The sequence below is a fragment of the Mesoplodon mirus genome (assembly GCF_964341445.2).
Source record: "Mesoplodon mirus genome assembly, chromosome: 3".
Taxonomy (NCBI): Eukaryota; Metazoa; Chordata; class Mammalia; order Artiodactyla; family Ziphiidae; genus Mesoplodon; species Mesoplodon mirus.
In genome coordinates, this window is record NC_138978.1 from 102882577 (window position 1) to 102896188 (window position 13612).

Genomic DNA, 13612 nt, shown 5'->3' on the forward strand with positions numbered 1-13612 from the left:
AGAGATATTCAAGGCTAACATTATGTGTATAATCTACTAGTCTCTATCACTTTTTTAACCGATAAAGAAATAACACCAAAAAGGCAGCATTAGCGCTTGGTAAAAATTTCTTACTATATATATAGAAATGTATATAGTAAGAAGTGAAGATCCTTCCTCTTTCCCGCCACAGCCCCACCACCCAGAGGGGTTAGTAGTTTAGTATATATTTCTACTAAATGTTGATGACTATACTTTTCTTTTATGAAGACTTATATATTATTAAGATTTTAAAAATCTTAAATATGTCCTGCCTTTCCAAATATGAGCAGTTCCTTAGGAGGTGAGGATATAATTTTATAGTCACGGTATGCCCTGTGCCTACCATGATACTCTGCATGCTCAATGAGCATTTGTTGAAAATGATTATACATCCTTCCCAAACCACACAGCTGATCTCAAAATAGAACATGTCCATAAGCAGCTGGTGGGATTCCAGCTGCTTGGTCACTCAAGCCACCATTCCCAACAGACAAGTCTGAAGAAACAGAACTCAAAACACTAACTGTTTTGCTTATCCTTTAATTTTCTTTTGTGGTCCTCCTAAATGGGCCACTGACTTCACCTATACTATTTCCCCCTGTACTGTAAGTACCTTTGAGGTCGACAGAATCTCTTGTATAATCTCTGTAAATAATCAGTGCCACACAGACGGCTTGCTCAGTAAGTGCTGGTTAACTCTCAAACGCTCAGAGCTTCTCACAGCCACTGCAGGACAGAAAGGCTATTCATACATGTAAGCCGGCCAAGCATCTGAGAAAAAGTAGGTCTGCTAGAGACATCTGGAACCAGAAGCTTAAAAACTGACACAGCAGCACGTCTTGTAAGATGCCACACAGAGCAAGACAGCATGTTCTCTTGAGTGAGGATACAGTGCCTGAAATTACATCAATGAGCTCCTTGAGGAGAGCAGGAATATCCAGAGCTTCCACAAACACCAGATAGATCACATGGGCTAACAGTTATCTAAACAGAGGCTATCTTTCCAAGAAAGGTTCTGGGCACAACAGCTGACTAGGATAAAAGAAAAATCCCATCCCTGGAGCTCTGGCTAGCTTGATCAAGCTTTCACTTTTCAGGCAATGCTCTACACACCTGAACCAATCAGCAGACACTGGAATTACTCATATCTTCCTACTGCTCAGTCACAGAAGGAGGAGGATTATTAGATGACACTAGCAACCCTCAACTTAACCCAAACAAATCAAAGGATAGCTGACCTCATTCATCATCCAGAGTTCCTGTGGGAAAACGCAGGTGAAATTCATGAATTACAATTGTGGTCTTCTGCTACCCTTAACCTTCCCTTCCCAACAACCAACTAAATTTTACTTTTGAAAACACACAAACTCACTGAAAAACTCATCCACCTAGAGAAAAAAGCCATTAATTTTTTATATTTCAGTTTTTACCACTCTTATACTAGAGAACTTACTAAAAGAGAAAAATGAAATCAGATCTAACAACAGACCAGAGCTCAGGTAGAAAGAAAAGGTCATATGGAAAGGAGACAAATCCAGGAGAATGGGGAACCAAGACCCCAGATACAATCCTACCCCTTTAACGGGAGAATTACAGATGTCCAGGAAAAGGGTGGACAACCTGGTCATAGTTAGGAGACAGAATTTACAAATGTCAGCAAATGGCCATTAATTCTAATGCTTGATTATTTATCATGTTTACCACAATGTACGTCACTCTACATTATGGTAGTATCTTAGATATTTCAAAACGTGTGTTACTTTTAATTATAGCAACAAGAATCTTGTCTGCCTCCCTCACTAGACATGAAGCCTATCTGGTGCAGCGACCAAGCCTATTCATTCTGGCAACTAATATATAGCAAGAGCACATGGAAGACAATAAATATTGAATTCATTTCCTAGAAGAACTACTTGCAAAGCTCTGAAAAGGAGGATAATGAAGTGAAAAAATAAGGCCAGATCCACTTAATTTCCCCAAGGCAGAAATGAGTATGAAATGTAGAAGTTTTATTCTGAGAGGACTTCTGCTTCTGGCCAAGATGGAGTAACATGGATCATATTTACCTTCCCACCTGAAACAACTAAAACAGCACAGAATATATAAAACAACAGTCTTCAAGACATTGGACTTCTGGCAATGAAGGACAATGATCCCTGAGAGAGAAGAAGCAAACGAGGGCCTACATCTGCCCTAGTTTACTGTCCGGAGATAATTTTCAGGCCACGGTACAAAGAAGAGGAGCTCAGGCAGAGCCCAGAGTTCTTCCTCACTTGAAGAGATGAGCTGATAGTCTGAGGAGGCCAAAGAGGCTGGAGTTCATAGTTTAGTGTATGAAAGAGGAAGGAGCTACAAAGAAAGAGAACAGTGGAGATCTATATATGGGGGCTCCCTAACCACCCTGCCAAGGGTTCATCTGAGTACTAATCATCACATGAATGTGAGGAAACTACCTGAGGCCAGGGAAAAACATACCTGAAAAAATTGAAGGAAACAATATCTGTGTATCACACAGGACCAGAAACAATTCCTGTTCCCAAAAATCATAGGAGAAAACCACATATTTCACAAGGATTTGGACAGAATATTCAGAAAAGTTTTACCTTGGTAATGAAGAAAAATTAATCCTAGACTAAATGCTATACCAGCCTTGCCTAGAAAGCTTAAAAGCAAGACCAAAAAGGATCAAACTATTGTCAAGTAACCTAACTACGTCCCAAAACAAAGTTCAAGAATATTTACAGGCATATTAAAATATGCAGTACCCAAGAGGATAAAATTCACCACATCCAACAGTCAATAAAAAATAACCAGGCACGCAAAGAAGAAAACAGGACCCATAATGAAGAGAAAAATCAATCAAACTGACCCGGAAATAATACAGATAACAAGATTAAGGACATTAAATGTTATAATTATACTCCATATGTTCATTCAAGAAGTTAGAGAATAAACTAACACAACAGTGTAAAGCAATTATACTCCAATATAAAAGAAAAGAAGTTAGAGAACAGACTGAGCAAAGATAAGCATTAAATAAGGATACAGAAGATATTTTTAAAAGACTCAAATTGGACTTCTAGAGATGAGAAATACAACAACTGAGATGAAAATTACACTGGATAGGATTAACAGGAAATTAGACATTGTAGAAGAGAAGATTAACAAACTGGAAGACACTCCCAGTGGAAACTATCCAAACAGAAACACACAAAAAAAGACACACACAAAAAATTAAGAGAGCATCACTGAACTACAGAACTTCAAGCAACTATACATATATACATATATATATATGTATATGTACACACACAAACACACACATATAACTGGAGTCTCTGGAAGATGTGGAGGGTGGAAATAGAAAAAAAAAATTTGAAGAAACAATAGCCACAGTTTTCCCAAATTTCATGAAAAATACAAACCCAGAGATCCAAGAAGCTCACAAACCCCAAGCTCAAGAAACACAATGAAAACTACACCAGGGCACATCATATTCAAATTGTTTAAAATCAGTGATAGATAAAAATCTTAAAAGAATCCAGAAGAAAAAATGATTATTACATACAGAGGAACAAAAAATCATAGTAGACTTCTCTACAGAAACAATGCAAGCCAGTGTATCAACATCTTTAAAGAATAGGGAAAAAAACTGTAAAGGCAGAATTCTATACCCAGTGAAAATACCTTTTAAAAATGCAGGTTCTGGAGGAGCTTCAAGAGGGTGGAAGAGTAAGACACGGAGATCACCTTCCTCCCAACAAATACATCAGAAATACATCTACATGTGGAACAACTCCTACAGAACACCTACTGAACGCTGGCAGAAGACCTCAGACCTCCCAAAAGGTAAGAAACTCCCCATGTACCTCGGTAGGGTAAAAGAAAAAAGAAAAAACAGAGACAAAGGATTGGGACGGGACCTGCACCAGTGGGAGGGAGCTGTGAAGGAGGAAAGGTTTCCACACACCAGGAAGACCCTTCGTGGGCGGAGACTGCCGGTGGCGGATGGGGGAAGCTCTGTAGCCATGGAGGAGAGCTCAGCAACAGGGGTGCAGAGGGCAAAGCGGAGAGATTCCCGTACAGAGGATCGGTGCCGACCAGCACTCACCAGCCCCAGAGGCTTCTCTGCTCACCCGCCTGGATGGGTAGGGGTTGGGAGCTGAGGCTCGGGCTTCGGTCAGACCCCAGGGAGAGGACTGGGGTTGGCTGCGTGAACACAGCCTGAAGGGGCCTAGTGCGCCACAGCTAGCCGGGAGGGAGTCCAGGAAAAAGTCTGCAGCTGCCAAAGAGAGAAGAGACCTTTTCTTGCCTCTTTGTTTCCTGGTGCGAGAGGAGAGGGGATTAAGAGCGCCGCTTAAAGGAGCTCCAGAGACAGGCGCGAGTCGCGGGTATCAGCGCGGACCCCACAGACGGGCATGAGACGCTAAGGCTGCTGCTGCTGCTGCCACCAAGAGGCTTGTGTGCGAGCACAGGTCACTACCCATACCTCCCCTCCCGGGAGGCCGTGCAGCCTGCCAATGCTAGGGTCCCGTGATCCAGGGACAACTTCCCCAGGAGAACGCACGGCGTGCCTCAGGCTGGTGCAACGTCATGCTGGCCTCTGCCGCCGCAGGCTCGCCCTGCATCCGTACCCCTCCCTACCCCTGGCCTGAGTGAGCCAGAGCCTCCGAATCAGCTGCTCCTTTAACCCCATCCTGTCTGACCAAAGAACAGATGCCCTCAGGCAACCTACACGCAGAGGCGGGTCCAAATCCAAAGCTGAACTCCGGGAGCTGTGCGAATAAAGAAGAGAAAGGAAAATTTCTCCCAGCAGCCTCAGGAGCAGTGGATTAAAGCTCCACAATCAACTTGATGTACCCTGCATCTGTGCAATGCCTGAATAGACAACGAATCATCGCAAATTGAGGAGGTGGACTTTGGAAGCAAAGATATATATGTATTTTTCCCTTTTTCTCTCTTTGTGAGTGTGTATGTGTATGCTTCTGTGTATGATTTTTGTCTGTATAGCTTTGCATTTACCATTTGTCCTAGGGTTCTGTCAGTCCGGGGTTTTTTTTGTTTTTTTTTTTAATTACTTAAAAAAATTTTTTTCTTAATAATGATAATAATAATTATTATTCTTTTTGTGTGTGTGGTACACGGGCCCCTCACTGTTGTGGCCTCTCCCGTTGCGGAGCACAGGCTCCAGACACGCAGGCTCAGCGGCCATGGCTCACGGGCCCAGCCACTCCGTGGCATGTGGGATCTTCCCTGACCGGGGCACGAACCCGTGTCCCCTGCATCAGCAGGCGGACTCTCAACCACTGCGCCACCAGGAAAGCCCAATAATTATCTTTATTTTAATAACTTTATTTTATTTTATCTTCTTCTTTCTTTCTTTTGTTTCTCCATTTTATTCTGAGCCGTGTGGAAGACAGGCTTTTGGTGCTCCAGCCAGGCGTCAGGGCTATGCCACTGAGGTGGGAGAGCCAAGTTCAGGACAGTGGTCCACAAGAGACCTCCCAGCTCCACATAATATCAAACGGTGAAAATCTCTCAGAGATCTCCATCTCAACGCCAAGACCCAGCTCCACTCAACGAGCAGCAAGCTCCAGTGCTGGACAACCTATGCCAAACAACTAGCAAGATGGGAACACAACCCCATCCATTAGCACAGAGGCTGCATAAAATCACAATAAGGCCACAGACACCCCAGAACACACCACCAGACGTGGATCTGCCCACCAGAAAGACAAGATCCAGCCTCATCCACCAGAACATAGGCACTAGTCCCTTCCACCAGGAAGCCTACACAAGCCACTGAACCAACCTTAGCCACTGGGGACAGACACCAAAAACAATGGAAACTATGAACCTGCAGCCTGCGAAAAGGAGACCCCAAATACAGTAAGTTAAGCAAATGAGAAGACAGAGAAACACAGAGCAGATGAAGGAGCAAGATAAAAACCCACCAGACCTAACAAATGAAGAGGAAATAGGCAGTTTACCTGAAAAAGAATTCAGAATAATGATAGTAAAGATGATCTAAAATCTTGGAAATAAAATGGAGAAAATACAAGAAACGTTTAACAAGGAACCATAAGAATTAAAGAGCAAAAAAACAGAGATGAACAATACAATAAATGAAATTAAAAATTATCTAGAAGGGATCAATAGCAGAATAACTGAGGCAGAAGAACGGATAAGTGACCTGCATGATAAAATAGTGGAAATAACTACTGCAGAGCAGAATAAAGAAAAAAGAATGAAAAGAATTGAGGACAGTCTCAGAGACCTCTGGGACAACATTAAATGCACCAACATTAGAATTACAGGGGTCCCAGAAGAAGAAGAGAAAAAGAATGGGACTGAGAAAATATTTGAAGAGATTATAGTTGAAAACTTCCCTAATATGGGAAATGAAATAGTTAATCAAGTCCAGGAAGCACAGAGAGTCCCATACAGGATAAATCCAAGGAGAAACACGCCAAGACACATATTAATCAAACTATCAAAAATTACATACAAACAACAAATATTAAAAGCAGCAAAGGAAAAACAACAAGTAACTCATAAGGGAATCCACATAAGGTTAACAGCTGATCTTTCAGCAGAAACTCTGCAAGCCAGAAGAGAGTGGCAGGACATATTTAAAGTGTTGAAAGAGAAAAACCTACAACCAAGATTACTCTACCCAGCAAGGATCTCATTCACATTTGACAGAGAAATTAAAAGCTTTACAGACAAGCAAAAGCTAAGAGAATTCAGCACCACCAAACCAGCTTTACAACAAATGCTAAAGGAACTTCTCTAGGCAGGAAACACAAGAGAAGGAAAAGACCTACAATAATAAACCCAAAACAATTAAGAAAATGGTAATAGGAACATACATATTGATATTTACCTTAAATGTAAATGGTTTAAATGCTCCAATGAAAAGATATAGACTGGCTGAATGGATACAAAAACAAGACCCGAATATATGCTGTCTACAAGAGACCCACTTCAGACCCAGGGACACATACAGACTGAAAGTGAGGGGACAGAAAAAGATATTCCATGCAAATGGAAATCAAAAGAAAGCTGGAGTAGCAATTCTCATATCAGACAAAATAAGACTTTAAAACAAAGACTATTACAAGAGACAAAGAAGGACACTACATAATGATCAAGGGATCAATCCAAGAAGAAGATATAACAATTGTAAATATTTATGCACCCAACATAGGAGCACCTCAATACATAAGGCAAATACTAACAGCCATAAAAGGAGAAATGGACAGTAACACAATCATAGTAGGGGACTTTAACACCCCACTTTTACCAATGGAGAGATCATCCAAAATGAAAATAAATAAGGAAACACAGCTTTCAATGATACATTAAAGAAGATGGACTTAATTGATATTTATAGGACATTCCATCCAAAAACAACAGAATACACATTCTTCTCAAGTGCTCATGGAACATTCTCCAGGACAGATCATATCTTGGGGGTCAAGCCTTGGTTAAATTTAAGAAAACTGAAATCTATCAAGTATCTTTTCCAACCACAACACTATAAGACTAGATATCAATTACAGGAAAAACTCTGTAAGAAATACAAACACGTGGAGGCTAAACAACACACTACTTAATAACCAAGAGATCACTGAAGAAATCGAAGAGGAAATCAAAAAATACCTAGAAACAAATGACAATGAAAACACGACGACCCAAAACCTATGGGATGCAGCAAAAGCAGTTCTAAGAGGGAAGTTTACAGCTATACAAGCCTACCTTAAGAAACAAGAAACATCTGAAATAAACAACCTAACCTTACACCTAAAGCAATTAGAAAAAGAACAAAAAAACCCCAAAGTTAGCAGAAAGAAAGAAATCATAAAGATCAGATCACAAATAAATGAAAAAGAAATGAAGGAAATGATAGCAAAGATCAATAAAACTAAAACCTGGTTCTTTGAGAAGATAAACAAAATTGATAAACCATTAGCCAGACTCACAAGAAAAAGAGGAAGAAGACTCAAATCAACAGAATCAGAAATGAAAAAGGAAAAGTAACAACTGACACTGCAGAAATACAAAGGATCATGAGAGATTACTACAAGAAACTCTATGCCAATAAAATGGACAACCTGGAAGAAATGGACAAATTCTTAGAAATGCACAACCTGCGAAGACTCAATCAGGAAGAAATAGAAAATATGAACAGACCAATCACAAGCACTGAAATTGAAAATGTGATTAAAAATCTTCCAAGAAACAAAAGCCCAGGACCAGATGGTTTCACAGGCAAATTCTATCAAACATGTAGAGAAGAGCTAACACCTATCCTTCTCAAACTCTTCCAAAATATAGCAGAGGAAGGAACACTCCCAAACTCATTCTACGAGGCCACCATCGCTCTGATACCAAAACCAGACAAAGATGTCACAAAGAAAGAAAACTACAGGCCAACATCACTGATGAACACAGATGCAAAGATCCTCAACAAAATACTAGCAAACAGAATCCAACAGTACATTAAAAGGATCATACACTATGATAAAGTGGGGTTTATCCCAGGAATGCAAGGATTCTTCAATATACGCAAATCAATCAACGTGATACACCATATTAACAACTTGAAGGAGAAAAACCATATGATCATCTCTCAATAGATGCAAAGAAAGCTTTCGACAAAATTCAACACCGATTTATGATAAAAACCCTCCATAAAGTAGGCATAGAAGGAACTTTCCTCAACATAATAAAGGCCATATATGACAAATCCACAGCCAACATCGTCCTCAAGGGTGAAAAACTGAAACCATTTCCACTAAGATCAGGAACAAGACAAGGTTGCCCACTCTCACCACTCTTATTCAACATAGTTTTGGAAGTCCTAGCCATGGCAATCGGAGAAGAAAAAGAAATAAAAGGAATCCAAACTGGAAAAGAAGAAGTAAAGCTGTCACTGTTTGCAGATGACATGATACTATACATAGAGAATCCTAAAGATGCTACCAGAAAACTACTAGAGCTAATCAATGAATTTGGTAAACTAGCAGGATACAAAATTAATGCACAGAAATCTCTCGCATTCCTATACACTAATGATGCAAAATCTGAAAGTGAAATTAAGAAAACACTCCCATTTACCATTGCAACAAAAAGAATAAAATATCTAGGAATAAACCTACCTAAGGAGACAAAAGACATGTATGCAGAAACTTATAAGACACTGATGAAAGAAATTAAAGATGATACAAACAGATGGAGAGATATACCATGTTCTTGGATTGGAAGAATCAACATTGTGAAAATGACTCTACTACCTAAAGCAATTTACAGATTCAATGCAATCCCTATCAAACTACCAATGGCATTTTTCACAGAACTAGAACAAAAAATTTCACAATTTGTATGGAAACACAAAAGACCCCAAATAGCCAAAGCAATCTTGAGAAAGAAAAACGGAGCTGGAGGAATCAGGCTCCCTGACTTCAGACTATACTACAAAGCTACTGTAATCAAGACAGTATGGTACTGGCATAATAACAGAAATATAGATCAATGGAAGAGGATAGAAAGCCCGGAGATAAACCCGCGCACATATGGTCACGTTATCTTTGATAAAGGAGGCAAGAATATACAGTGGAGAAAAGACAGCCTCTTCAATAAGTGGTGCTGGGAAAACTGGACAGCTACATGTAAAAGAATGAAATTAGAACACTCCCTAACACCACACACAAAAATAAACTCAAAATATATTAAAGACCTAAATGTAAGTCCAGACACCATCAAACTCTTAGAGGAAAACATAGGCAGAACACTCTATGACATAAATCACAGCAAGATCCTTTTTGATCCCCCTCTTAGAGAAATGGAAATAAAAACAAAAATAAACAAATGGCACCTAATGAAACTTAAAAGCTTTTGCACAGCAAAGGAAACCATAAACAAGATGAAAAGACAAACCTCAGAATAGGAGAAAATATTTGCAAATGAAGCAACTGACAAAGGATTAATCTCCAAAACATACAAGCAACTCATGCAACTCAATATCAAAAAAACAAACAACCCAATCCAAAAATGGGCAGAAGACCTAAACAGACATTTCTCCAAAGAAGATATAAAGATTGCCAACAAACACATGAACGAATGCTCAACATCATTAATCATTAGAGAAATGCAAATCAAAACTACAATGAGATATCATCTCACACCAGTCAGAATGGCCATCATCAAAAAATCTACAAACAATAAATGCTGGAGAGGGTGTGGAGAAAAGGGAACCCTCTTGCACTGTTGGTGGGAATGTAAATTGATACAGCCACTATGGAGAACAGTACGGAGGTTCCTTAAAAAACTAAAAATTGAACTACCATATGACCCAGCAATCCCACTACTGGGCATATACCCTGAGAAAACCATAATTTAAAAAGAGTCATGTACCAAAATGTTAATTGCAGCTCTATTTACAATAGCCAGGACATGGAAGCAACCTAAGTGTCCATCAACAGATGAATGGATAAAGAAGATGTGGCATATATATACAATGGAATATTACTCAGCCATAAAAAGGAATGAAACTGAGTTATTTGTAGTGAGGTGGATAGACCTAGAGACTGTTATTCAGAGTGAAGTAAGTCAGGAAGAGAAAAACAAATACCGTATGCTAACACATATATATGGAATCTAAAAAAAAAAAAAATGGTCAGAAGAACCTAGGGGCAAGACGGGAATAAAGATGCAGACCTACTAGAGAATGGACTTGAGGATACAGGGAGGGGGAAGGGTAAGCTGGGACAAAGTGAGAGAGTGGCATGGACATATATACACTACCACACGTAAAATAGATACCTAGTGGGAAGCAGCTGCATAGCACAGGGAGATCAGCTCAGTGCTTTGTGATCACCTAGAGGGGTGGGATAGGGAGGGTGGGAGGGAGGGAGATGCTAGAGGGGAGAGATATGGGGACATATGTATATGTATAACTGATTCACTTTGTTATAAAGCAGAAACTGACACACCATTGTAAAGCAATTATACTCTAATAAAGATGTTAAAAAAATAAAAATAAAAAATGATTGTAGTTGACAATTGCATAACTCTCTGAATGTATGAAAAATCACTAAATTTTACACATTAAGAAAAATGCAGGTTTTAAGAAGAAAGGTTCTGTTCTCAACTTGTCCATCACTCCTCAGCATTATATGGTGGGTTTTTCTTTTCTTTTTAAAATTTTATTGAAGTATAGTAGATTTACAATGTTGTGTTTAATTTCTGTTGTACAGCAAAGTGACTCAGTTATACATATTGGGTTGGTCAAAAAGTTAGTTTGGGTTTTTCCTTAACATCTGTTTTTTTTTTTTTTTTTTCGGTACGTGGGCCTCTCACTGTTGTGGCCTCTCCCATTGCGAAGCACAGGCTCCGGACGCGCAGGCTCAGTGGCCATGGCTCAGGGGCCCAGCCGCTCCGCGGCATGTGGGATCTTCCCGGACTGGGGCATGAACCTGTGTCCCCTGCATCGGCAAGCGGACCCTCAACCACTGCACCACCAGGGAAGCCCTTTCCTTAACATCATATGGAAAAAACCCAAATGAACTTTTTGGCTAACCCAATATACATATTCTTTTCCATTATGGTTTATCACAGGATGTTGAACATAATTCCCTGTGCTATACAGGAAAACCTTGTTGTTTATCCATTCTATATACAATAGTTTGCATCTGCTAATCCCAAAATCCCAATCCTTCTCTCACACACATACACCCCACCACTGGGAATCACAAGTCTGTTCTCTGTACCTGAGTCTGTTTTTGTTTTGTACTTATGTTCATTTGTGTCCTATTTTAGATTCCACATATAAGTAATATCGTATGATATTTCTTTCTCTTTCTGACTTACTTCTCTCAGTATGATAATCTCTAGGTCCATCCATGTCATTGCAAATGGCATTACAGTATTTCATTATTTTTTATGGCTGAGTAATATTCCATTGTGTACATACATCTTCTTTATCTATTCACCTGTCGATGGACATTTAGGTTGTTTCTATGTCTTGGCTATTGTAAATAGTGCTGCCATGAACATAGGAGTGCATGTATCTTTTAGAATTATAGTTTTGTCTGTGTATATGTCCAGGAGTGGGATTGCTGGACCATATGGCAAAGTCTATTTTTAGTTTTCTGGGGAATCTCCATACTGTTTTCCATAGTGGCTGCACCAATTTACATTTCCACATTGTGGGTGTTTCTTTTTGATAGCCACAACAGAGGGACTACACCAATGCAAAAGATCTGAAAGATAGCTGAAATCCCATTTTTCCATGTAAAACCAACCACTCTAGTTCCTAATTATCGGAGCTTGAATAACCTCTTCTTATGTATTATTCTCACAGCACTTATTGATGTTGCTTGTAGTATAACTATTTACATATTTGGCTACCTCGCAAATCATGTTAGGAATTCTTAGATGGCAAACAGTATGATCTGGTATTTCCTGTCAGGCCTAGCACAAGGTCTTATAGATAGTAAGTTCTCCACTAACATCTCCGTAAAAGTGTATTCCCAAACCCCTGCTACCAAAATTGATCTGTGTGTAATCTCCCCTCTACCATGATTACCACCATTTCAGTAAATACTAGCTAAGTAGGGTTTCTTCCTATGCCCTTACTGCCAGCCACATTATTAAACACTAGTATGTGTTCTTGGGTATTCACACATACAATAGTGACCTTACTCCTCTCCTTCACTGTAGTTACCATCAATTCCATATAGTCAAAAATTGATAAACAAATCAAAGTGTTTAGAGGCAATGGCCAGGAGTAGATATACAGAAGAGAAATTCAAATATTTGAGTATGAAGAAATAAAAGTCTGTCCACTAAGATTTAAGTGGGGCTGACAGAGCTGGGAGCAGCTGGGAGCAATAGCAAGGTATGGTAGAAGGGGGCTGTGCAGGCAGAACAAACGCGAAGATATAGGCAAGTATTTTGAAAAATTTCAAAGGGTAACACAAATAAAATATATTAATTTCACCAACTAGTAAAGTGCTGCGTATACGGTATATGCTATTAAGTACTTGTTAAATAAGAATTTCAAGATCAGGATAAACACAGTTACAGTGGGAATAAAAGGAAAATAAAAATAGAGAAAAGGAAATGTGTGTGAAAAGAAAAAGTACTTCTTGAAATACCCAAAGAAAGCTGAGACGAGGCCACAGGATCACTCACTCAAACAAGGAAGGTTTCCCAGGGCAGCCTGGTTCTTACTTTCTTTTACCCCACAAGAGTAGATCTATTCTTGGAAGAAACTAAACCCAAAAGACTCCACAGTATGTTGTGTTCATTCTGGATTGAAAATATATGGTGCTTCTCTGCTGCCTTTCTGAGCATCACAATGTACACATTCCTGGTCCTAAGCAAAAGCAAATGATACGCCTTGGCGATGGGATAAATGGAAGGGGGGTTATGTTCTACCTATGTAATGGTCAACTGTCTAGTTGGCTGCCTCCATATTCTTTTCTAGGATTTCATTTGTTTTGGTCCTTTGGAAGTAAAACTTGGAACTCTTTCTGCCTATCATACCATTATTAGATAAAGAATCCAAAACCGCATTTTCCTG

At 39.6% G+C, this 13612-nt stretch overlaps 1 protein-coding gene across 4 annotated transcripts in view; it reads right to left on the reverse strand.

Moving 5' to 3' along the window:
* Nucleotides 1–13612, reverse strand: part of SORT1 (sortilin 1) — a 70838-nt gene that overhangs the window by 41789 nt on the left and 15437 nt on the right. The gene's annotated exons all lie outside the window — the stretch shown is intronic.